This window comes from Rattus norvegicus, chromosome 4, assembly GCF_036323735.1.
Source record: "Rattus norvegicus strain BN/NHsdMcwi chromosome 4, GRCr8, whole genome shotgun sequence".
Classification (NCBI taxonomy): domain Eukaryota; kingdom Metazoa; phylum Chordata; class Mammalia; order Rodentia; family Muridae; genus Rattus; species Rattus norvegicus.
The window spans coordinates 168,085,728-168,110,277 of record NC_086022.1 but is presented as its reverse complement, the minus strand read 5'-3'; the positions used below and the strand labels follow the sequence as shown (position 1 = coordinate 168,110,277).

The window sequence follows — 24,550 nt, the reverse complement described above, 5'->3', positions numbered from 1 at the left end:
ACAGTGCCTGAGAGGAAGGACCGTGTGATCAATTTAGGGAAAGAAAATAAGAGGAAAGTCTATCAATGTGCTCATATCTTCTTCCCCTTTCTATGCAGATCATGTGGAACACGGTCAGAGCTCAGATAGTGAGTCTTCTCCTGACATGAATGAACAAAATGATACACAGCCTACATCACCACCAGAAGCTAATCATGAGCCTTCTGACACTGCTCTGAATATACAAAGAAATGAACAAAAAGAAGAAGTAAAAAGGGTTCAAAGGCAACATTCCTTTCCTCCTGAAAACTCTGGAGCAGCCCAACAAGGAAGCCAGCAGCAGCACTCTTCTCAGGAAAGAGTTGATTTTTATAGAGACAACAAAGGGCAAATAGTACATTATCCTTTCTTTGGATTAGGAAAATTAGGAATTCTATGAATCTTGTACTCTGTATTTATTCAGGACTGTGTTGAATTATTTAGGTAAGCTGATTTTAAATCTAAGCATCCCAACTATTTATATGTCAATGGCTTTTGAGTCAAATGCAATAAATATAAAGATCTTCCCTCTGCCTTGGTCAGACCATAGAGTAAAAATTAGTAAACAGGCAGCATATTGACATAATATTATCCTCAGCTCTATTTCAAACCTTTGAATCCAGATGGTAACGGATGATATAACTTTGATGTTATAAGACAACCTTGAACAACATCTCCAAGGTACTGGGCCACTGAGGAATATAGTACCACAGATCCTTTTTAAAAAGCCAATGGTTAGCCTTTAGATTGAATTTGTCTGCAGAAGTATCCTCCCTTTGGTGTGATGTCTACTCTGTTCTCTCACTGACCTCTTATATCAAGTGTGTACAAGCTGCCAAACTCCCACTAAGAACACTCAGATCCACTTGATCTTAGCCAAAAGGCCGAGAAGCGATGAACACTCAGATCCATTGTCTCTAAGTGAAACCTTAGAGACACCTCCAACTGTTGAAGGTATTGTTTCTTGTTATGCTATAATGTTAAATTCTGTACCCAAGAATCTAAACCTATGAATTTTTCTTATGCTTATATGCTTTTGTTGTGAAACCTGTTTCTTGATTTAAAATGATTGGTTAAATAAAATTGGCTACAGCCAATTAGAGGGATTAGAGGCTGGTGGGATTTTAGTCGTATTGGGACAAAGAGAGAGGGTAGAGGGAGACAAGGAGAAGAAAGTGAGTAGAAGAGGAAGCCACCAGAGGTTAGGTCTGTCATGAAATATGGCCAAGTGGGTTGACTAATTGGAGTGAAGTACAGCCCAGATAAAACAGGGCAATTTAATTATTGAGATTATTGCTTGGTAAATAGACATTATAGCATGGAGGATAGATATTTGCCCAGCTCTTGTGTTGTTTGATGCTTATCGTAAACATAAAGTGTGTGTGTGTGTGTGTGTGTGTGTGTGTGTGTGTGTGTGTGTTTTATCTGGGGACGGAATGATCAATGGTGGGGGTAGAAATCCCAATCAATAATCCTCCTGCCATCAAACTTCCATAAGAGTTTTTGACACCTATCCAATGTTGGGCTGTGATTTCTGCATCTGTTTCATTAAGAAGTATGGTACATCCTGTGAGAGGACAATTATTTACAGTGTCAGAGATTGGTGCTTGCCAATGGGATCAGCCTCAAGTTAGCCCAGATATTGGTTGGACATTCCTTCAGCACTCTGACCCAGAATCTGACTTGACCCTATGTGAAGCAAATATTCATATAGCAGAACTTAGCTCTCAACTATCCTGTGTTTCCATTTTATTTTTGGACAGCATTTTGTCTGCAGATAAACTTAGGGAATTTCTTGACAAGTGGCTTACTTGCTACAGTTGAAACAACTCTACATGGAGATTATCAATACTCATTATCATCTTTGAAGTAGAATAGAGGTACTGTCAGGGACAGACATGTCTCTTAGTTAAAAGACCTTTTAATATTGAAATAACTGGAAGTGCCATATTCTGTGAATCGCTGACTCTTTTAAAGACCATATGTCTCTTCACAGCATCTCAGAACAAGCAAAGACTATCTACAGCTACTTATTATCTATATAACCTAGAGTGCGTATTTTCTGATGATACAGACTAGTATCTAACATAATTATGAGTTTGATTGATTGTTATTTACATTGCTTAATTATCCTAATCAGATTATATTATCTGTTATTAGAAGAACTTATAGACTAGTATCTAATATGATTATGAGCTTGATTAACTGTTACATGCATTGTTTAATTATCCTACACAGATTGTAATGGCAGGTCTTAAAAGGACTGAGATTAAACCTTGTATTTTTAAATAAGTTGCATAGTCATGATGCCTATCTAAATGTAACAAAATTAATTTTAAATTTTTCATCAATGTGTGAAAATTTATACTGATTAAACCATAAACCTGTAATTCTGTATCAAGGTAACAAAATATAACTTCAATTTTGCATCAAAATATAAAGACTTCTCACAATGTAAAAATGTGGCCATGAACTCAATAAGTTACTCCTATTTCTCTAATCTTTTATACTATTACTCTAAACCACTTTTTTTTCTTTTAAACCTCTTTTCTTTGCCTGAGAAAGAGAGACGGTATAGAAGAGGAACAGAAAAATAGAAATCCCAGAGTCTAAGCTTCATATTAGGTTACTTCTCTGTTCAAGACCATAGTATTTGTAAATTATCCCTTAAGATGACATCATGTCTATAATTTATAAAAACAAATAAAACTGTTTATCAAAATTTAAGGGATTGGAAAAATGTTCTACTTTTAGTTGCTTACTGCTGAAAACAAAATTGGCCCTTAAATAAAACGTTACAAAAGAAGGGACTTACTAAAGCTTGTTGATCGTAAGTTCAAAGCAATGTTTCATTCCATCAACTCATTATAAACTCAAAGCAACAGTTTCACATGGTCTTGCTTCTTCATAGTGCACACCTGTGGCTTCACCCTTGGCCCTGTCCTAGAATTCATCATTTCTCTTGATCACAAATCTGTTCAAAGTCTATTTTTCTTCTCAGTGCAACTTATGAAAACTCACTGTATTTGTTATTATGCATCCTTAACTTACTATTCTATGAGGAGGGAGAACATTCTTGATCCCAACTTCATTACATCTTTCTTACAAAATGACTAAAATAATCTCCTTAAAATTTCTATCTGAAATCATATGAGTAAAATCAGGAATTCTACAAATTCATTAATTTCTCTAAATAGAATTAATTCATGAAAGTTCATCTTCATGTTGATTTTCAGGAAATTTGCCTAATAGGGTAGGTCATAATCCCAGGATTCATCACACCAGGCTATAGAAAGTGAGGTTCTCCCAGTGTGCAATCACACCAAGCCAAATAAAAGGGGGAGTATGGGAATGATAAACACGAGAAAGCACATTGGTAACAAAAAGTAATTCTGGGATGAGGTCTCAGAGTCAATGCCTAACCAGAGTACACCTATTGTAGCTGAGCAAGACAGGAGGGCTTCTCCAATGACCTCACTTGCAGACTGCCGATCTTCATGACTGGCATCTGCCAAGAAAAAGAGGAAGGGATTTATTTTGCCAATGATAATTGCAGTCAGCTCTAAGGAGAGTGGTGTGTTTAATGCTGATATATACTCATCAAGCGATCATGACATTAGACCATAATTATGATTGAAAGGTTACAGCACTGATAATAATCACTTCTCAAAGAAAAGAGGACACCTGTTCCCCAGTCTTATGTATTTTGGAGGATGGACCTGCTAATGTCATCAAATTAAACTGTGGAACATTGACTATCCTGGGCTTCCCCTGAAAACTAGAACCAAATTTTCACTAAACATCTTGTTTGTACCTATGGCCTCCACTGTAGTTAAGAACTTTTCTTCTTTCTTTCTCTTTTTCACCTGTGATCCATTGTGACAACTTAAAGAGAAGTTTTGCTTTACTGTGATGACTTAGGACTTTCCTCTCACGGTTTCATGTGCCAGAGGCCTTACCTCAAACTCTGTGCTAAGTATATGAAGTGAGAAAAATTCTGTGAGGTGTGTTCTCGGCTATCATTGTTGCTCTACTTGTTGTGAAGAGAAGTTATTGGCCCCTGTTTGCAGAATAGAGTAATTCATTACACTCCATTGCTCCCACTTCTTATGTGCACAGCTGAGAACAAAGTCATTGATTTGGGGAATGATAAGCAGTCAGTTCTGAGAATTATTCTGTTCAGAAGAGTGCTTTTTTCCCCTTAACTGAATTAGGCATGAGGTGGGAAGGAGGGCAAGCAAAGGATAATAGAGGAAGAGAGGGAGAATAACAGAGAATGAGATGAAAAAATATAACAGGTTTAATAGTATATGCCTTTTATCCAAATTATCAGCACAATAGTATCTTGATCTATATGTAGGGGGTTCCTGAAATGGAATGGAAATTTGTTAGAGGTACTAAATTCCTGGGTCCCCATGCTAATTTGCAAAATTGGGAGAAAATGCCCACTTGTTCTGATGACTACAAATTATGGGACATGTTAATCGAGCTCTGGGAATGATGACAAATTATCTCTACTCCTGTAATGCTGCTATGTATTGAATTAGCATTGTCATATGAATCTACCCAGAATCAAGTTTCACAGTGAAATCTTAACCCTTTAATTATTTGCACAGATACTTTTCAATTTGTGCTTAAATTATTTCATGCAAGGGCTTAATTTTCTGGCTGCTTTGTAAAGACACCCTTTCCTAGCTGCACCCAATTATAGTGAGACAACCCTATTATTTTTATATAAAAATTGTAATTGTATATTTTATCTATTTACATTTAAAATGTTATCCCCTTTCCCTCCTCTCCCATGGCCCCTTCTCCCTTACCCTTCTACTATAAAGATGCTCTCACTCCCACCCACTCACTACGACCTCAACACCCTGACATTCCCCTACACTGGAGAAACCAGCCTTCACAGGACCAAGGACTTCTCCTCCTATTGATGCCAGATAATGCTGTATGATAATACATATGCAGCTGGAGCTATGGAACCCCACGTGTGTATTCATTGGTTGGTGGTTTCATTCCTGAGAGCTCTGGAGCATCTGGTTAGTTGATATGTTGTTATTCCTACAGGGTTGCAAAACCTTTCAGCTCCTTCTGTCCTTTCTCTAACTCCTCCATTGGGGTCCCCATTTTCAGCCAGATGGTTAGCTGCAACCATCCTATCATCTGTATCAGTAAGGCTCTTGCAGAGCTTCTCAGGAGACATCCATATCAGGTTCTAGTCAGCAAGCATTTCTAGGCATCAGCAATAGTGACTGGGTGTGGTGACTGAATATGGGATGGATCCCCAGATGGAGAAGTCTCTGAATGGCCTTTCCTTCAGTCCCTGCTCCACTGTTTTGCCTGTATTTCCTCCCATGAATATTTTGCTTCCCCCTCTAAGAAGGACTGAGGCATCCACATTTTTGTCTTCCTTCTTCTTAAACTTCATATGGTCTTTGATATGTGAGGGGAGCAGGTGTAGCGGCAATCCCAAGATGGCCCCCGGGACTGCTGCCCAGTCTTACGAATAGCACCTGAAAGTAAGCCACGCCCCATCGTGAGAGCTGCGCAGGCGCACTATGACGATAGATCAGACCATGTGACGTGGACCTATGGACGGATGTTATGCAGACTGGATGGCTGAGGCTATACCCCCTCTGTTGGTAGTTACTGCTGTGGATTATCCTGTTCATTCCTCTCTGAAATTTTGGAGAGGATGGTACCTGTATGTTGCCTGGCATGAAATTTCCTTTGAACCAAATAGTTGTGGTGAAATGTGTCTCTGGGAATTGGGAGCTGACATTAAAATCGTTATAGGCTATGGGTCTAAGGGAATACACGGGAGGAGGAGAGTAGAGTAGGGTTTCAACAAGGCTATGATTAATTGTTCTTCATGGAATGGAGGAAGACAGTGAAGTGAGTTCTCCAAAGGGCATCTGCTAGAGCAAGGAGTATGGGATTGGAGGTTGGACCTAGAGAAGAGAAAGAAAAGGAATGATCTATAGACAGCCAGCTTGCCTTCTTGGCATAAGTGGTCTGTGGATTGTTGGGGAATACTTGAAGGAGTTGTAGGTTAGTATAAAGAAGCAATGGGGAAAAGGGTAAGAGGAGGATATCCATGAGATTTCACAAAAATTGTGGGCAGAGGGGAAGGCTACAGAATGTATTGTATTACAGCGCTGTGGGTGAGACTGGGTTGTTGTACTTGGAAGGGAAGAGGGAGAGATATAGATATTTGGTTGGCTCACGTTTCTCTGGCCCTGATCAACTGATGTGTTCTCAATCTTGATAAAAGGTTTTGTGTCTAGTTTTATTATAACTTGTTATGCTATGCTAGTTTGATATCCCTAGTAAGTCTGCTCTTTTTGGAAGAGAAACAGAGGGGTAGAACTCAAATATGGAGAAATCTCTCTCTTTCCCTTTCTCTCCCTCTCTCTCCCTCTCCCTTTCTACCTCCCTCCCTCTCCCTGTCCCTCCCTCTCTCTCACTGTACACTCCCCCTCTGCCCACCCCTCTCTCTGTCTCTCTCCATCTCTCTCCCTCTTCTTCTTCCCCTCCCTCTTCCTCTCCCTCTCCTTCACCCTACCCTCTTCCTCTGCCCACCCCTCTCTCTGTTACTCTCACTGTCTCTATCTGTCTCCGTCTGTCTCTGTCTTTGTCTCTGTTTCTCTCTGTTTCTCTCTCTCTCTCTCTCTCTCTCTCTCTCTCTGTGTGTGTGTGTGTGTGTGTGTGTGTGTGTGTGTGTGCGTGTGTGTGTGTTTGTATAGAAAATGGGAGAAGAAAAGAGGAAATTTGGTCAGGAAGTAATATATGAGAGAAAATAAATAATACTAATAGTAATATTTCAGTTGTTAATCCCTTTCCCCACTCAACCATCCGCCCCTTCCTACTCACTACCCAGACATTCCCCTACACGGGGTTGGGGGATCCAGCCTGGGCAGGACCAAGGGCTTCCCCTCCCTCTGATGCCTAACAAGGCCATCCTCTGCTATATATGCAGCTGGAGTCGTGGACCTGTCCGTGTGTACTCTTTGGATGGTGGATTAGTTCCTGGGAGCTCTGGTTGGTTGTTATTGTTGTCCTTATGGAGTTGCAAGTCCCTTCAGCTCCTTCAATACTTTCTCTTTCTCTGCGTCCTCCAATGGAAACTCCTTCTCGGCTCAATGGTTGACTGCAAGCATTTGCCTCTGTATTTGTCATGCTCTGGCAAAGTCTCTCAGGAGACATCCATATCAGGCTCCTGTCAGCAGGCACTTCTTAGCATCAGCAATATTGCCTGGGTTTGGTGGCTGTATGTATATGGGCTGGATCCCCAGGTGAGGCAGCTCTGAATGGTCAATCCTTCAGTTTCTGCTCCAAACTTTGTCCATGTATCTCTTCCTAAGAATATTTTTGTTCTACCTTCTAAGAAGGACTGAAGCATCTGCACTTTAGTCATCCTTCTTCTTGAGCTACATTTGGTCTGTAGATTGTATCATGGGTTATCAGAGCTTTGGGGCTAATATCCACTTATCAGTGAGTGTATGCCATATGTCTTTTTTTTGTGATTGTGCTACCTCACACAGGATGATATATTCTAGTTCCAACCATTTGCCTATTAATTTCATGAAGTCATTGTTTTTAATAGATGTACCATATTTTCTATATCCATTCCTCTGTTGAAATACATCTTGGTTCTTTGCAGTTTCTGGCTATTATAAATAAGGCTTCTATGAACATAGTGGAGAATGTGTCCTTGTTATATGTTGGAGCATCTTTTGGGTATATGAGCATGAGTGGTATAGCTAGGTCCTCAGGTAGTATTATGTCCAGTTTTCTGAGGAACCTTCAGACTGATTTCCAGAGTGGTTGTACCACCTTGCAATCCTACCAACAATGGAGGAGTCTTCCCCTTTCTCCACATCCTCACTGGCATCTATGGTATGCGTTTTTTATCTTAGCCATTCTGACTAGTGTGAGGTGGAATCTCAGGGCTGTTTCGATCTGCATTTCCCTGATGCCTATGGATGTTGAATATTTTTTAGGTACTTCTCAGAAATTCGATATTCCACAGCTGAAAATTCTTTGTTTACATCTATACCCCATGTTTTAGGAGGGTTATTAGATTCTCTGGAGACTAACTTCTTGAGTTCTTTGTATATATTATATATTAACCCTCTATTGGATGTAGGTTTGCTAAAAGTCTTTTCTCAATTTGTCAGTTGCCATTTTGTATTAATGACAGTGTCCTTTGGCTTACAGAAGCTTTGCAATTTAATGAGGTTCCATTTGTAGAGCACAAGCGATTTGTGTTTTGTTCAGGAAATTTTCCCCAGTGCTCATGTGTTCAAGGCTCTTCCCCATTTTTTCTTCATTAATTTGAGTATATCTGTTTTATGATACAAGGATCAGTCCTTGTTTCCACTTAGACTTGAGCTTTGTACAGGCTGATAAGAATAGATTTACTTGTATTCTTCTACATGCTTCCCTCCAGATGAACCAGCACCATTTTTTGAAAATGCTATCTTTTTACCACTGGATAGTTTTAGCTCCTTTGTCAAAGATAAAGTGACCATAGGTGTGTGGTTTCATTTCTAGGTCTTTAATTCTATTCCATTGATCTACCTGCCAGTCTCTGTACCAATACCATACAGTTTTTATCACTATTGCTCTGTAATATATCTTTATGTCAGGGACGGTGATTTCTCACAGAAGTCCTTTTATTGTTGAGGATAGTTTTCCCTATCCTCCCTTTTTTGTAATCCAAATGAATTTACAAATTGCTCTTTCTAATTCTCTGAAGAATTGAGTTAGAATTTTGATCGAGATTGCATTCAATCTGTCAGTTGCTTTTGTCAACATGTCCTTTTGACAATATGCCAATTCATTAGCATGGTAGATATTTCCATTTTCTGAGATCTTCTACAATTTCTTTCTTCAGAGACTGAAGTTCTTGTCATACAGATCTTTCACTTGTTTGCTCAGAGACCCACCAAGTTATTTTATATTATTTTTAACTATTATGAAGGGTAAAGATTCCCTAATTTCTTTCTCATCCTGTTGGTCCTTTGAGTAGAGGAAGGCTACTGATTTGTCTGAGTTAATTTTAAATCCAGCCACTTTGCTGAAGTTGGTTATCAGGCTTAATATATCTCTAGTGGATTATTTGAGTCACTTAAATATACCATGATATCATCTACAAATAGTAGTAATTTGACTTCTTCCTTTCAAATTTTCATTCCTTTGACCTCCTTTTGTTTTCTGATTGCTCTGGCTAGGACTTCGAGTACTATGTTGAATAAGTAGGGAGAGTGGGCAGCCTTGTCTAGTCCCAGATTTTAGTGGGATTGCTTCAAGTTTCCCTCCATTTAGTTTGATGTTGGTTATTTGTTTGCTGTATATTCCTTTTACTGTGTTTAGGTATGGGCTTGAATTCCTGATCTTTGCAAGACTTTTAACATGAAAGGGCATTGAATTTTGTCAAATTGATCTGAGGTTTTTTCTTTGTTGGGTCTTTGTGTAGTTTATGTTTAAGTGTCATTATGATTTCATAAAAGAAATTGGGTAGTGTTCCTTCTGTTTCTATTTTATGGAGTAGTTTGGACTGTATTGGTATTAGATATTCTATGAAGATCTGATAGAATTCTGCACTAAACCCCTCTGGTCCTGAGCTTTTTTTGGTTGGGAGACTTTTTATATGTGCTTCTATTATTTTAGGAGTTTTGGACTGTTTAGATTGTTTATCTTGTCCTGATTTAACTTTGGTACCTGGTATCTGTCTAGAAAATTGCCCATTTCATCCAAATTTTCCAGTTTTGTTGAACATAGGCTTTTGATGATTTTTTTAATTTTCCCAGATTTGCCTCTTATGTCTCCCTTTTCATTTCTTATTTTGTTCATTTGGATATACTTTCTGTGCCCTCTGGTTAGTCTGGCTAAGGGTTTATTTATCTTGTTGATTTTCTCAAAAAAAAAAAAAAACTCCTGGTTTTGTTGATTCTTTGTATAGTTCTTGTTTCTATTTGGTTGATTTCAGCCCTGAATTTGATTATTTCCTTCTGTCTACTCTTCTTGGGTATATTTGCTTCTTTTTGTTCTAGAGATTTTAGGTGTGCTGTCAAGCTGCTAGTATATGCTGTCTCCCATTTTGTTTTGGAGGCACTCAGAGCTGTGAGTTGTCCTCTTAGCAGTGCTTTCAATGTGTCCCATAAGTTTGGGTATATTTGCCTTCATTTTCATTAAATTATAAAATGTCTTTAATTTCTTTCTTTATTTCTTCCTTGACGAAGTTATCATTGAGTAGAGCATTGTCCAACTTCCATGTGCATGTGGCCTTTCATTTATTTTTTGGTTATTAAATACCAGTCTTAGTCCATGGTGATCTGTTAGAATGCATGGGATTATTTCAATCTTCTTGTATCTGTTTAGGCCTGTTTTATGACTGATTATATAGTCAATTTTGGGGAGAGTACTATGATGTGCTGAGAAGGTACATTCTTTTTTTAAGGATGAAATGTTTTAAGGATATCTCTTAAATTGATTTGGTTCATACTTTCTGTTAGTTTCACTGTGTCTTTGTTTAGTTTCTGTTTCCATCTGTCTATTGATGAGAGTGGGGTCTTGAATTTCCTTCTAATACTATGTGTCACATAGTCTGTGAGCTTTAGTAAAGTTTCTTTTATGAATGTGGGAGCCTTTGCATTTGGAGAATATATGTCTGGAATTGAGAGTTCATCTTGGTAGTTTTTTCTGTGGTATGTACGAAATGTCCTTCCTTAACTTTTTTGATAACTTTTGGTTGAAAGTTGATATTATTCTGTATTAGAATGGCTACTACAGCTGGTTTGATGCTGAGAAAGAATTTGACAAAATTCAGCAGCCCTTCATTTTAAAAATCTTAGAAATATCAGTAATTCAAGCCCGTATTTACACATAGTAAAAGCAATATACAGCAAACCAGTAGCTAACATCAAACTAAATGGAGAGAAACGTGAAGCAATCCAACTAAAATTAGGTACTAAACAAAGTTGCCCACTCTCTCCCTACCTACTCAATATAGTACTTGAAGTCCAAGCTGGAACAATTAGACAACAAAAGGAGGTCAAAAATACAAATTGGAAAGAATGAAGTCAAAATATCCCTATTTGCAGATGATATGATAGTCTAGTTAAATGAAAATTCCACCAGCAAGCTCCTACAGCTGATAAACAACTTCAGCAAGCTGACTGGATATAAAATTAACTTAAACAAGTAAGTAGCCTTCCTCTACTCAAAGGATAAGCAGACTAAGAAAGAAATTAAGGAAATGTCATCCTTCACAATAGCCACAAATAATGTAAAATACCTTGGTGAAATATAGTATGGAAAACACTTCAAGTATCTTAAGAAAGAAATTGAAGAAGATCTCAGAAAATGGAAAGACCTTCCATGCTCATGGATTAGCAGCATTATTATAGGAAAAATGGCCATCTTGCTGAAAGCAATCAATCTACAGATTCCATGCAATGCCCATCAATATTCCAACTCAATTTTTCAGAGTTCAAAAAAGCAATTTGCAAATTTATTTGGAAAAGCATAAAGCCCAGGATAGAGAAGCCTATTGGCAACAATAAAAGAAGCTATGTGGGAATTCTTATCACCATATACAAAACTTAATCCGAATGGAACAAGGACCTCAACATCAGACTGTAATGGCTTATTCTCTAAGATAAAGAATAGACAAATGGGGCCTCATAAAATTGCAAAGCTTCTGTAAGGCAAAGGACACTATTGTTAGGACAAAACGGCAATCATCAGATTGGGAAAAGATCTTAACCAATGTTACATCTGATAGAAGGCTAATATCCAATATATACAAAGAACTCAAGAAGTTAGACTCCACAGAGTCAATCAACCCTATGAAAAAATGGGGTTCAGAATTAAACAATTAATTCTCAGCTGAGGAATATTGAATGGCTGAGAAGTACTAAAGAAATCTTCAACATCCTTAGTCATCAGGGAAATGCAAATCCAAACAACCCTGAGATTGTTCCAGAACATTCAGAATGGCTAAGATAAAAAATTCAGGTGATAACAGATGTTGGCAAGGATGTGGAGAAAGAGGAATGCTCCTCCATTCTTGGTGGGATTACAAACTGGTACAACCACTCTGGAAATCAGTTTGCAGATTCCTCATAAAATCGTATATACTACTACCTGAGGATCCAGCTATACCACTTCTGGGCATACACCCAAATGATGTTCCAACATTTAACAAGAACACATGCTCCACTATGCTCACAGCATCCTGATTTATAGTAGCCAGAAGCTAGAAACAACCTAAATGCCCTTCAACAGAGGAATGGATACAGAAAAGATGGTACAGCTATACAATGTAGTACCACTCAACTATTAAAAACAATGACTTCATGAAATTCATAGGCAAATGCATGGAACTAGAAAAGTCATCCTGAGTGAGGTAACATAACAAAAACACACACATGGTATGCACTCATTGATAAGTGGATATTAGCTCAAAAGCTCAAATTATCCAAGATGCAATCCACAGACCACATGAAGCTCATGAAGAAGGAAGACAAAAACATGAATGCTTCAGTCGTTCTTAAATTGGGGAATAAAAATATTCATAGCATGCGATGTGGAGACAAAGTTTGGAGCAGAACTGAAGGAATGGTTATTCAGAGTCACCCCACTGGGGATCCAGCCGATATATATGCAGACACGAAAACTAGACAATATTGATGAAGCCAACAATTCCCTGCTGACAGGAGCCTGACTCCTGAGAGGCTCAACCAGAACATGACAAATACAGAGGCAAATGGTAGCAGCAAACCATTGTACTGAGAGCAGGGTCCCAATTGGAAGAAATAGAGAAAGGTTTTAAAGGGTTGAAGGGGCTTGCAATCCCATAAGAACAACAATACTAACCAACCAGAGCTCACAGTGACTAAACCACTACCCAAAATGTATGCATGGACAGAAAAATGGCTCCAGCTTAATATGGCTTTGTTGGGTACCAATAGGAGGAGAAGCCTTTGGTCCTGCTAAGGCTGGACACCCCAGTAGAGGGGAATGTTAGGGCTGGAGTGGTTGCAGAGAAGGAACACCTTCATAGAAGAGGGGGGAGGGGGAGGGTAGAGGGGACTTATGGACAGGAAACCAGGAAGGGGAATAACATTTGAAGTGTAAGTAAAAAATATCTAATAAAAATTAATGAAAAAGTAAGAAAGATACTGAGAGATAAAAGAAAAAAATGTAAAGCTGTTTGGTAGAAAACCAACTTTAACTTATCCTGTTCATGTAGAACAAGTGCCACCAGACAGTAACCACTCTCAGAAAGAATTGAGATGGTGTGTCCAATAGAAAGGCTAGATTATAAAATTATAAGAATGCTACTTTTATAGGAAAAATAATTCCCTTTGTCAAAAAGGTTTGACAAAAACCAAACTGTCAAAAATTTAAATCATGCTAAGCATGGTCATTTAAAGAGGGTTTGTAAACAAGTCCTTCCTTAAATCAATGTTTTTCTTTCTTGAAATAATTAAAAAAGAAGGCCAGCCTTCTGGAATATACAAAAGGCAGAGCAAAGGCTGCCAGTGGACTAATGCATGTAAACTAACAACAATGGACAAACAAGGTAACACTTTGTCAAGAAATGCCCCCTAGAAGCCTTAATATCAAATTCAAATTTGCCATCTCAATTCAAGGTCAGAAAAACTTATCTCCTATACAATTAAACAACTCTACTCTGGATATAACCTTAATAACTCAGATACCAATACCTGGAAGCTTCAATAAATAACTCAGCAGACACAAAAGGCTTGATAGATATAAGAGTAGATGTAAGAAAGAGATGCTAAATAAACAAAAAGGGATAAGAAATCTCCCAGATACAAATGAAAACTATTGCATTGTGGGAGAGAATATGTGTTTATTTCCACAGAAAAAGAACAATTATGGATTCTATCCAAAATAATAAAAATCATGTATGACAGGGGAAAACCCTTTAAAGTTCTCTGCTGCAGAAAGGAATAAATAAAGGAAAAATTAGGCAAAAGAAGTTATATACTGATCTCCATACACAAGAATAGTTTTGAGACTTGTTGAGATATAAAAATGTCTCCAGACCAATACTTCAGGTAAGCAGAGCAAATAAATCTTCTTAGCTATAGAATCCTCAAGACTTTTCATGCCATCATTTCAAATGGCAGAGCTAGAAATTTAAATTACAATTTGATTATACTAAATTATATTTAGCTAAATAAGTAACATAAAAATAACTTATATAAAAGACAGATAACTTTCCTACTCAGAGAACAAAAATTCATCTATTGCTAAAATGTGAACATTGCGTATTCCATGCATACGTTAATGAAGAAATGTGTATTAACTCTAAAAGCTTATATGTTGACAGAAAATAAAATATCAACAACAAAAACAAAAGCATCCCTGACAAGATCCTCTCTTAGTGATGTTGAAATGCTAAGACACATATTATTCCAGCACCATGCCTGATCCTACCTCTGACTGCCTTAATTACTGTTTCGTTAGAACTTGTTTCTAGGATATCTTCAAAGACAGTTATTGACCACACTTATGCAGTATATCTAGTCTTTCATACTGATCCAGTCAGCACTTTACTTAAGCCTGAACTTTCTTAGTAGGCAGAGACTGAACAATAACTGCTACAGGTATCCCAATTTTCTAGCCCTCAAAATCAACAGAAAGCAACTAACTATAAGTAAACTCTGCCCCTTTCTGAAGTGATAGGATGATGAGGTGTTTGTCATCATTTGGGGGGGGGTGGAAAAAGAATGTAGTGGGCTTGGATCAGGGAGGAAACAAAATTATAGAAGCTAGAATCAGAAATTTCTCCCTTTTCCTTCCCAATATTCTTTCTCTGCTATCTAGTAATAGGGAGAAAATGGAGAGAAGAGATGAAAAGAAAATCGGTGGTGGATAAAGCAATAATAGGAAAAAGAACATTATTGGATCTGCTCTTAGAACAGAGTATTAACAAGGCAAAAAATATTACATTGGTATAGATCTTTATATATTGATGTGAAATCAAGGTTATATTTGGTTAAAATGTACTAATTATCAACTCTGTTTAAGGCATTATACCTACATAATTCTTAAAAAGCAACGTTAAATTCTAGTCCATTTGAAATCTGCTATTATAAACGTTTTAGGAGAAGAAATGCAAGTTAATAGTCAAACTCGTGTTCATGTTAGTTAGATATTAGTCTAGTTTACTACAGAAATACTTTTTTTAAAAAAATGAATATTAAAGAGATTGCTAGTTTTCAAAGCTCTCAGAGATAAGCAGAATAAAGTATATAAAATGTTTTATTATTAAAAGAACTTTTTTGTCATGGTGACAAGTCTGCTCTTGGCAGTACCCTTATTCCACTTCAAGGAAGACGATGAGCATCAGAGAACTTCCTCGTGGCGTTTGTTTCATATAAGGTGAAATAGCCACTGGACAAGAAAAGGCCCTTACTGTAATGGCAGATAATGCTATCCAACTGGACAAACAAGATGCAGGGCAGCCAATTGCTGAGCTTTGCAGCAGCAGAGTAGGCAATGTTAGTTCGGTAAAATTATGGGCAGGCACTGGCAACTGAATCTTCTTTCTTGAGTATTTAAATTTTTCACTTAAAACTAACTGAACAGCCAGACAGAAAACCTAGAAATACTTCAGAATATTGTCCATGAACTTACATATTTAAATTTCCCTTAATCTAAAGAACAATTTTCAAGTGCTGGGATTCAGAAAACTAGTGTTCCAAACTGTACACAAATCAATTGGGGCAACATTAAGGTTACATCTGAGGTCCTTTTGGCAGTACACAGTTGCCTTGATCACATACAAACATACACGCACAGTCACACCCCCACACTCACATACCCCTACACACACACACACACACACACACACACACACACACACACACACACAGAGAGAGAGAGAGAGAGAGAGAGAGAGAGAGAGAGAGAGAGAGAGAGAGAATTGTGTAATGCAAACATAGGAAAGGGATGGTTGGTATTAGAAAAAATAGAAGAAAGTAGTTCCAGGGGTGCTTATGAGAAATAATAGTAATATGTATGCATGAAGGTATCACAAGAATATATTTGGTATGAATAAATACTAATAAGTAAAGAGCATAATGAAGGAGAATAAAATTTTGTTGTATTCAGGAATAGAAATGGGACATCACCAATCTAAGCTAAATTATCTAGCTTTACAGCAGTGCGCATGCAGGGGGACCCAGTGATTTTCAAAGAAAGAACCCTCAAAATTAAGAAAATGTTCTCCAGTTGGGTGGATAGTATGGTAATGGAGGAGGGATAAAAGGTAGACTTAACCAAGCTTTATTATGCACATGTGCGGACTTCTTGAACAATAAAAATAAACACCCTATAAACAAACAATTGCATTAAATGCTATAATATTAAAGAAACAAAATATTTAAGATGTTTAAAACCTCAAACTGATACTTGCCCATTCTTCATCCCCATTTTTCTCCCTAATACCTTTGCTTATCAACTCTTCCGTAATTTGATTTCTGTTTCCATTGAGATCAGAGTTGATATTTTTCTTTCATGATACATAGCATCCTTCACTCATTGTTGACACTAAAGGAAGTCAGAAAACAGATCTGAATTGAATGACATTTAGCAGAAGCTTCCACTGTGTTATAGGACACATAGTCAAGGTCAAGACTGGTTTTCTACAGGACTTCTGCCTCCAGGAGTATGAGACACACAGCCTGATTCATCTTATGTTGTTTTGCTCTACCTTCCCTTTTAAGACAACATTTATGTATTCTATCTGTTTTTAAGTAAAATTAAAATATACGTTTCCTTACTGTTTTTAAGCATAGTGTTATTTACCCTTCATTTTTTCCTCTACCACTGAATGGTCCTTCTTACCAGCTAATATTTTTCTCGTTTTTCTCCATCTTTTCTCATAATCTCTATTTCACCATGGTCTTCTCGAGAGCTTCTATCCCTTCACCAAATGCTTGGTTCTTTTTACTTCCACTTTTTACTCCATGTTCTATACCAAAATCTAAAGATTCACAGTCGTGATCCACAGACAAAAGAGAACACAGAACATTTGGCTTTGTGTGTGTGGATAATTTCACTCATAATAACGTTTTCCAGGTCCGTTTATTTACCTACTAAATCTTTGACAAGGGAGCTACAGAGAGGATTCAAAAGGAAGAAGTAAAAATGGGAAACAGACATTGAAGAATGTTTTCGAAATTCTTAGAAGTTAGAGAATTTCTTATTAAAAGTCTTTTGAGATTTCATGTTATACCAGTCAGATTTGTGAGGATAAAGAAAAGAGCTGATGATATATTCTGCACGAGATGTTGAAAAGGTGAACCCCCATTCAGTTTTGGTGGGAGTAAAAGTAGGACAATTAGCACGGAAATAATGGTGTTAATTCTGAAAATCTGAACTAAATTTACCACAGGACCCTGCTTCACCACTTATTGGCATATTCAAAAGGACTCAAAATCCCACTCTTCTGATACTTGCTCATGCACACTGTCATTCTATTCATAATAGGTAGGAAGAGGAAACAACATACATTTCCTACATCTGCTGAGTGGATTGAGATTGTGGTACATATAAAAAGTGTAATAATACCTGGCTGTGAAGAGAAAGTTGTCCTTCAATACCATCGCTGCATTAGATGTTGCTCTTCTAGATAAGGTAAGTTGACAATCTCCCACCCTCCACCCTGCTGGGCTACAGTCCCAAAGAGAAATAATGGAGCAAGTTCACCTAATTGATTCTCAGAGACACCATTGTTTGTCTTCCTTTTATAGAGTATGGGCATGCATGTGTCAGCACACTATTGGGAGAAAGTCCAGAGCCTACATTAAGATGCTTGTGGTCCTGTTCACAGCAGCCTCGCTAGCCCTGAGCTCCGCTCAGAGCACAGATGAAGGTACCAAGAAATAGAGGATGGGATCTGGAGATATTCAAGGAAAAGAGATGAAAAAAGGAGGGGGAAAAGGAGAGGGAAGGGAGAGGTAAAAAGGAAGGGACAAGTGATAGACATGGGTGAGAGGAAAGACAAATCCATAGAGTTTCTGTCATAAAGGTTGGAATAGTTATGTCTTTACCATGTAACATGAATTTTTTTCCATAATATTCTATCTGAAATCCATGAAATACTCGAAGAGAGGAACAAGATGGCCTGTTTTGTTTTTAGGAAAATTATCTTTACACTGTAATGAAACATGGCAAAAAGGACAGATTTGAGAATATTTTCTCATAATCAACGCAAATAAAGCAATTGGGAGCAGCCAGCTTTACTACATAGTGGGTACCAGAACCATCATGCAGAACAACACGTCCGAATTAATTTAAAGCACAGAAATGTAGAATAAATTTAATGCTCTAGACACTGACATACAATTATCAGACCAGCTCTCTATATTTTACTCAGTCTCCATATATAATGTTCAGCAGATCATGTAATATTTTAAGATATGTACTCTTGGATTTTTCTGTTGACTGTATTAAAGATTAGCGAAGAAATAATTCATTGGACATATTCTCCATCTGAATTAAGTAGCATAATTTTGAAAAGTGCAATGTACATACAAACAGGGAACAGTTTGATAGTAGTTATTCTGGAAGAATAAAAATTAACTTCACATTTTGTTCCAAAAGGCAAGAACACAGGGAAATCACATACGCCCTTGCATACCTGTATTTTTCCAGAAGCATCTCAGACAATATCTGTTTTTGAGTTTTGTTGTGCTTAGAATCTGAAAGTCACTTTTTTGTAGGATTTCTGTAAGCTCTGAAAAATTGTGCTCTTAAGTTTCTCTTTAGCCTAACCTTTATTTCTAGAGGTCAACAATGCTTATCAGACTGTTGCATAAATGATAAATGTGTTATTTGAAACTTAGTTCTATTGATTCGAATCTGAATAAATAATCATTGAATTACATTATTTAATTAATAGGACTCCTTTGGTGTCTCTCTCTTACTTGAAATAAAGCCATTTAAAAGAGAGAAAAAGTCCTATTTTCCTGAAAGCTTTCCTATAGCTAACTTTTTTCTGATGTCATCCTGTGGGATGGATATTTTTCTGTGATGATATCATTCTTTTTAGATTTATTTATTTTCTGTATATGAGTACACTGTCTTCAGATACACCAGAAGAGTACATCATCTCCCATTACAGATGGTTCACAAGCAGCATGTGGTTGCTGGAATTCGAACTTAGGACCTCTGGAAGAACAGTCACTGCTCTTAACTGCTGAGTCATCTCTTCAGGAAGATGATATGATTTTTATTACTTGCATTTTGACAGGGTCTTAGGGAGATCAGGCTGGACTTAATCTCAAGTTCTAAGTGTAAGCAACCTTCAACTTCTTTTATCTATTCACTTTTCTTTTTCTTTAGTTTTTCTCTCATAAAATACATCTAGACCACAGGCTCCACTCTGCATACTTCTCCCAGTTTTCCACAACCCCTGTTCCGCTTTACTCTAGGATCACTGCTTCCTCTTTTCTCTTTTATTCAGAAAAGAACACAGAACACAATGATATCACCCAAACACAGAATAACAAGTTGCAATACGACTAGGAACAAACTCTCATATAAAGGCTGGATGGGGCAATCCAGTTGGAAGAAACAATAGTGTCAGCAAATATTTCCATTATATTATTAGGAGTCCCACAAAACCTAGAAGCTAAACAACCTAAGTCTGTATACAGAAGGCTTAGTGAAGTCCCATGCAGGGTCCGTGATTATTGTGTCTGTCTCTGTGAGCCTCTACGAGCCCTAGTTAGTTGATTCTTTGACCCATTTCCTAGTGGTGTGTTTGAATTTCTTTGCCTCCTTCAATCCTTCCTTTGCATCTTCTTCAGGATTTCCTGAGCCCCAACTAATGTTTGGTTGTGGGTATCTACATCTGTTCCAATCTTTTGCTAGATGAAACTTCTCTGATGGCTATTATGCTAATATGTTGTCTATGAGTACAGCAGAATATTTTTAGGAATGAATTCATTACCTCATTTTCCCCAGTAGCACTTTGATCTATCATAGGTCTGTTGGCTACCTAGAGTCTGGTTCCTGGCCCACCAAACATTGTTAGCCATAGGGTCTCCATATTGGTATCGGTCTTATTTTGTATCAGTAATTGGTTAAGGCCAATCCAACAAGTTCTGTGCTACCCTTAACCCAGTATATATTATAAACAGGGCAAATTTTCGGGTTTAAGTTGATATTCACTGGGGGTTTTGCATTATCACAGAAGATGAACAATCCAAGCCCTGTATTCCTGTTACTGGGAGTCTTTGCTAGGGTCACCTTTGTAGATTCCAGGGGGTTTTCATTGCACTAGGTCTCTACCTAATCCCTTAGAAGTCTCTCAGTTCCAGTCTTTTCTCCCAGGACTATCTCCCTTCATCATTTTTTTCCTCCCTGATACCCCATATTCCCATTCTCACCTGCTCCCAGGAAGCATGCATATTCATTTTATTTTCCCTTCCCAGTTAGATCCATATATCCCCCTTGACCCTCCCTTATTACTTAGCCTCTCTGAGCTCTGTGTCTCTATTTCATCCGGTTCTGGATCTTTGGATACAATTCTACCAAGGATAACAGTACGTTTTTTTTCCCATAAGTTTTTATTTTTTTGTGGGGGGAGAGAGGGTTGATTTTGTGTTCTTACTACTTCTCTGGAATATTCAAAATGCAAAATATTGGGGCATCTTTTGACCTTTTGAAAACAATGCTTTTGTGAAAAGTGACCCAAGCATAACTGTGGACATCAGCAGCAGGTAGGCTTTCTGGAAGCAGCAACAAACAGATTAAGTCCTGGTGGGAAAATTTTTTGAACAGGAATTGAAAGTGCCCATGCAATTAAATTTCACTTTGATTTTTTATTCTGGTTAGAGAAGTGATATCTACACATAAATCAGTGCTAACACAGTACATTTCGATCTTACATCATAAGGGGTCACTTGTCATCATTTCCCAAGTTCCAAATACCAGATATACTACAATTTGGACTCTTCAAACCAAAAATACATACTCCCACAACTACACAAACTAACACAAAGGCCAATGCAATTAGCTCCCCCAACTAGTTTCAGATCTTATCAGTACTAAAGTATATCTCCGTTGGTATCTTATTTTATTTTTGTTTGTTGTTGCTGTTGGTCTTGTTGTTGTCTTTGTTTTTGTGGTTGTTTGAGTAATGGTCTCACTATATAGTCCTGGTTGAACCATTTTACTTGAATTACCTTTTTGATTGAATGATAATATTTTATTATTTCCAAATAACATTTTGTCCTAGGAAAGATATAACCAAAAAAGGATCCCCCCCCCCCCTAAAAAAAAAAAGTTAGGGTTAGGCAGAATTTTGTTTTTAAATTCCAGAATAGCAAAACCATCCATCTAAGGAATCTGGAGACCACTGGTCAAATGAAATATCTGAAGAAAAATGAAGAATTATCAAGAGAAAATATCCCAAAATAAAGAGTAAATTGTCCAAATGGTGCCACATACCTCAGCCTTGTGTCTGCTGCCCTCTACCGACCTAAGTGGCAAATAAAATTCAATTAAAAAATTAAAGCTGGTTTTATGTTTGGAAAAACACCTCTAAACCCACTCCGAATTATTGAAGTAAAATCCAAATTATCTGTCTCATATCAGGAGAGCCTCCTGTTATGTGATAGGGGAAACAAAAATAAGGGTCTATTCTACTATCACTAATCTCATAGCTCTTTGGTTTTCATTTGATTCTCTAAAATTTTTCTTACGGTATAAAACTTAACTTAAAAAGCAAGAAAAAACCAGACATAAAGAGTAGGAGGAAGTCAAGAGATGGGTAGAGAGAAACAGAAAAAGTAGAAGAGTGAAACATTGAGTTTTAGTGTTTTATTGAGTTGTCATAGAGAGGGAAAAGAACTGTTTTTATTGAGTCAGTGAGGGAAGAAAGTCAGTTGGGTGCCTTCTCTGCCTCTTTGAGGTAGCAGACTTTCACCCTACAATGTAGCTCCCAGGTCATTATTGGTAAAAATCAAACATTTGATGTTTTCAGAATATTAATTTTAGCTCTCCATTGTTGTTGTACGTATCTTCTTTCTAGGTTTATGGTAATGTCTGCCACATAAGACTTTCATTTTCCTATTTGTCCTTGTAGTCCCACACATTTAATTTATCTTATACTTTGTTTTACTTGGGATAATATTCCAATTACAACAAACTGTGTAAATACCATCTGAAGGGACCTGCCAAGGATCAACCTTGGCTTGGAGTAGGGTTCTGAGAAAGGGTTGCTTGGCAGCAACCAAAGAACAACTCAAAGTCAATTGTGGGTATAAGTTGACAGTCTTGTGCAATGTTTGCGACAGCTTTCTGAAGATCTTCAAATAGACATAAAGATCTCTTGCAGGTCAAAGCCCAGTTTTTTATTTACATATGAATTCAGTCATTCATACCATGTCCATTTTGATTATTCCACAAATCAGTATTTTATGAACTTAGCTCCTTGATTCTTAGGAAAAATAGTAAGTACAATTTTTAACAATTAAATGTATATATCTTCTTGTCTTTTTAAAGAACAGACGATAAGCTTGCTGCTGGGATCCTACCCTGAGATTAACATTCCTACCATTGCTATGTTCCAGGCTGAACTTAAACTCGGGAATTTACCTTCCTTTGTATCTTTCTGACAAGCTGGCTTATTAGTGCAGGTTTTTATTTTTAGGTCCCTCAAGTGACTCATGTAATTCATACCGATTCCTTATATTTTGTATAGTTGAGAAGTCCTATTTATATACATTTGAGCTCATGTTTTCAGAGTTCTTTCTCACAGTCTTAATGATTGTCCTGAAGGTCACACATTTACCATTTTTACTGAGAAATATGACTCCTGGACTCATTCTGTTTCAAATTATTAATGCAATTATGATCAAATTACCTTGTTGAAATTCTCAAAGAATTACTAAACATACTATATTATTTTCCCCTAGAAAAAAAAAGAACTGTCAGCCTTCATCCTTCTATGCTAGTATGTTATATAGCTTATTCTTGTGCAGGTGTTATGCAAGCCGCCACAGCTATTGTGAGTCAAGAGCCCAGACGTCCTGTTTTTCAGAAGACAGTCAGGTGCTTCCCAACTTCTGAGATTTACAGTCTTTCTTCTTCAGCTACTGCAATGATTTCAGTTGTGGGGAGAAAGTGATATTAATGGCCCATTTGTGGCTAAGCAGTCAATTTGACTTTTAAATACATTTTCATTCAATTTTACTTGGAATTACAAGAGTTCCCTGAATTAACACTGTACCAGATATGTTACCAGTTGAGTACTATGGTTACCCTACTGTATTTATTGTACCACATGGAGCCCATTCCAGTTGTCTATTTTTATTCCTTATTATTTACTTATATTCTATTATTTCTTTCTAATTATTAACTTTTGTCATCCCCAGTGACTTTAATCCCATTTTCTCTCCTCTGTAAACCTTTAAAAGCATTCACAAATTGGTAAAGGATATTTTGTATTTGACTTTTTTGTATGTGTGATTTAGTTTGCAATAGTATCTTCCAGTGCAATCTACATTGTTACAAGTATACAAATGTACAGCTCAGGATTTCTAAAATCAACTTATGACTTCAATAACTTACCATAATCAATTAGCATGTTTTCATTTCTTCTCTGTTGATGAACATCTCAGTTAATTTCATAGCTTGGGTGTTTTGAATAGTGCTACAGTCAACATATATGAGCAAGTATCACTTTGATAGTCTAATTACATTTACTTTGCAAGGTATTTAACCAAAGGAATGAAGGATTACAGTAGTACTATTTTCAGTTTTCTAATGTATTTTCATAACTGCACTAATAATGAACAATCACCAAAAATGTAAAAGGACCACCATTTTACCACAACTTTGCCATATATCCATAGCCAGTCTAAGAGATATAAGGAGAAATCTCACTGTGGTTCTTGAGTTTCATTTCCCTTATAACTACTGATGTTGCAGTTTATGTACACAATGATCTTTTCTTGGTCAGTTGATTTAGAGATCAAGGTGAAGTAAAATCAACTGTCGACAATAGTCAACCCACACCATAAGTGGCACGGGCCAGGTAACTTATTTGCACTTTCTCCCTTCTGTTTGGTCTTCATTCAGTTCTATAAGGACCCTGGCTATTTGCTAGAAACTGGCATTTCTTCACGGCTTGTCTTCCTCCCTGTGATGCTTCTTGATATTAACTGTTCTCCACTAGGACTCTCAAGCCACTACATATGACTCAGAGCACAAATTCATTGCCAGCTACCTGACTGGGACCTTCTGGTTTCCCTATCTGGCTTTGAGACATGTGATCAATATGTACTTTATAAAGAAACTTGTTTGGTGATTGTTGGCAAAACTAGTGAAGTCACCAGAATATAGTAGACAAGCAAAAGACATGGCATAAAGGCTGTTATCTCCAAGCACCAGACAAACAAAGGAAATCTAGATTCATACACTATTATGATTAGCCCTCCCCTGAATATTGTAAATACTTCTATGGAAA

The 24,550-nt window shown here is 37.2% G+C and overlaps 1 protein-coding gene across 3 annotated transcripts in view; it reads left to right on the top strand.

Annotated features, from left to right (window-relative positions):
* Nucleotides 1–468: 468 nt before the first annotated feature.
* The window catches only part of Tas2r103 (taste receptor, type 2, member 103), a 77,223-nt gene continuing 53,141 nt past the window's right edge, over nucleotides 469–24,550 (top strand). For 2 of the 3 annotated variants that reach the window (XR_005504004.2, XM_063285335.1), the window contains exons 1-3: nucleotides 469–5,725; nucleotides 17,560–17,706; nucleotides 17,823–17,944. The gene's annotated coding sequence lies outside the window, so the exon portion shown is untranslated. Of the gene's footprint in view, nucleotides 5,726–17,559; nucleotides 17,707–17,822; nucleotides 17,945–21,399; nucleotides 21,595–24,550 lie in introns of those variants that run through there. The other variant, XR_005504006.2, reaches the window with a different exon arrangement.